We start from the raw sequence: 3,002 nt of genomic DNA, 5'->3' as shown, positions 1-3,002 counted from the left end.
CTAAAGTGTAGCTAAATCGAAGCAGAGCAGCAGCACGAGCGAGGGGGAGAGCAGCAGCAGTAGCGCGAGCGATCGAGCGAGAGCCGGAGCAGCAGCAGCTAGGCGAGCGAGCAATCGAGCGAGAGCCGGAGCAGCAGCAGCAGCGTGAGCGAGCGAGCGAGAGCCGGAGCAGCAGCAACAGATCCGGCTGGTATGGACGCCGCCGCCGAAGGGGCCTCGCATTGGGGGAGAGCCGCCGTGGAGATGTCGCCCGCGGTGCCGGCTTCAAGGTAGCCGCTCCATGGGGGTGCGGGATGGAGCACTGTCGGCGCCGGGAGGTCGAGCTAAGGAGAAGGTGCGATGCGATGAGTGTACAACCTCTTTGGTGGCACCGAGTAGGCATCGACTTCGTTCGAGGAGTCGGTGAGGATGCTGCGGTTCCGGTGGAGCAGGTTAAGGCGACGCTGTGGGGATGGAGCAGCCGCGATTGACGAGGCGATCGTCGGAGCAGCTCCTTGGAGGTGGAGGACGGGCCGGCGGGATGACGAGATGGATGACGGATCCTCATCTAGGGAGGTGGACGAAGGACGTCGAGCTGTTGCGGTGGACGATGTCGTCGGGGAAGAGGCTCCGGCTGGGCAGCGGTGAGGTGGCGGACGGAGGAGGGTGGGGTTTCGTGGCTGGAGCAGGGAGGTTATGGCGGCCTGGGATTTCGAATGGCGAAAAGGAGGCGATAGGAGGGGGTGAACCATGACTTAGGGATGCGCTTGTCCAAAATGCAGGGTGTGTTACGAAAGTACCCCCCGCCGATTTGAACTAGCGGTCCTTTCGGCTCAGGGTTAGAAGGGGGATTTGAGGTGTCGGGATTTGGCAGTTGGAGGGAGTTTTCACGCGCGTTGTAATTTTGGGATAACAAGACACGGGTTGTGAAGGCGCCAGTTTTGGGAGCACGATATCTGAATTTTCGGGATATAACAAGGCGCGGGTTGAATTTTAGGGACAAGCGTAACATGTAATATTTTACTTGTACGTACCAAATCAATTCGCACTTCCCTCAACCAAAAAGAAAACGAAAAAAATAAAACTATTCACACCACACAAAGAGAGAGTCTTTGCCCCGTTTTACTATAAAAATGCTATTTAAAGCTACTCATACCAACAATTTAGTGCAATTAAATGCTATTTGGTAGTATGAATCCATGTTATGTGAAATTAAATTTTTTCGCTTGCTGTATAATGCATGTAACCTACTCATACCAACATTTTAGTGCATTCCAAATGTCTATACTACCGCTGCAATTCGAACTGAATTTGAAATCATTTCTCTATTTCAATAACAATCTACAATCATGATTGTTGCCAACTTCAACCATCATTCAAGTATTACCTTAATAACACACCACATGATTACTATAGAGATAGATATGAACTATGTGTACTACATGAACTCGAATTCTATTTTTTGAATACACTTGATGTTGATTACAAATAATAGTACATTTGATGTACTAACTATATATTCAGAATCTAAACCATGTTCCATACATGTACACCATGTTTATCACACATAGTATAGTGCCCCGCCCCCTACATTATGACAAGTATTAAACCTGAGCTACAAAAGCCACACATTAGCCCAAATTATGATCAATCTTCTATATGTTATACGTAGTACTAGCAAGATGCCCATGCGTTCCACAGAACATCAACATGATCAAGGGGAGGCCTAATTTGCAAATATGGAGAGGGGTGTGGGTATCTTTTTTCAAAATTGCCATAGTTTCCTTCCTATCCGTCAGATATAAATCGGACGGCCTATATTGCAGGATGGCACCATCATCAACAACTCTGTTTTTTATAAGAGTAGAGATAAAATATATTATATGTAGTATAACATGTTCATAACCACACCATGTGTATCACCGTTATATATATGCACACATGCGTTGGCATAAAACACTATGATCAATTCTTCAAATATCCGAATTCGCTTTTTATAATGAAGTATGATCTCTATTCGTATTTTACACCCACACAATCCTCTTACCTTTGTAGCTAGCTAGCGCTAGCTTTCTCTCGTGCAAGCAGACGCCCGCATCCCTCTCACCCTCCCTCAGCATTCTCTAGCTCCATCGTGCAAATTCGTCTTTTCACTTTAGGTCGTTCACCCACGGTGTGTGTAGCCCCCCCCCCAGCTCCTTCTTTATGGCACACATCGATCGATATGCCTCTCTAGCCAGGTGTGCCTAGGACAAACGCAAGCTTCCCCTCTTCTCTTATCACCGTCCATGCCTCACTCCCACCACTCTTTTCATCGATCTCGTACTCGCATACTCCCTCCCCCTCGATATAGTATGACTCTCGCACCACCTCCTAGATGCATCCCTCTCTCTATCCTTCTCCCCGTGCCTCATTTGCTTCTAACACACACGTGCATGTATACCGATCGATCTCCCAACATATACCTAGGTCGACTTTAACTATTCCCCCCATCGATCGACGTACCTCACAAGTTATGTCTCTCCTTTCTCTGACAAAGGACGATTGATCTTCCTATGTAGTTATGTCTGCTTACCATAGCCATATCGTCCCCCATCATCATTCGTGCATGCCTCCTGACCCGTCTCTCACACGCACGTGCACAGACAGGCAGCCATCCCCTCTCTTATTGATATTGCAGGCGTGCCCTCCGGTTGTCTAGCAAGCCTATCCCACCATTTGTTAGAAGCAACTCCACTACCACCCCCTCCAACACTCTAGCTCTGTCTCTCTCCCAACCTTATTCCTCTCCTACACATATGCATGGTTGCCGATCTATCTCCCATAATACATGAGGTAGATCGATCTACCTTAATACACGAGGTAGGCCTCTCTCCTCCTCCACACATATACCAGCCATTGTACCTCTATAGTTAATTAGGCCTCCCTCCCCCCCCCCACCACACACCGATAGTCGAGCGCTGTAGGTAGGTATCCATGCCATAGAGACAAACTGCACCTGTCCCCTCTCTCGTTCTAGTAGG

This window comes from Triticum aestivum, chromosome 5D, assembly GCF_018294505.1.
Source record: "Triticum aestivum cultivar Chinese Spring chromosome 5D, IWGSC CS RefSeq v2.1, whole genome shotgun sequence".
NCBI classification, from domain to species: domain Eukaryota; kingdom Viridiplantae; phylum Streptophyta; class Magnoliopsida; order Poales; family Poaceae; genus Triticum; species Triticum aestivum.
This window is presented reverse-complemented; position numbering follows the sequence as displayed.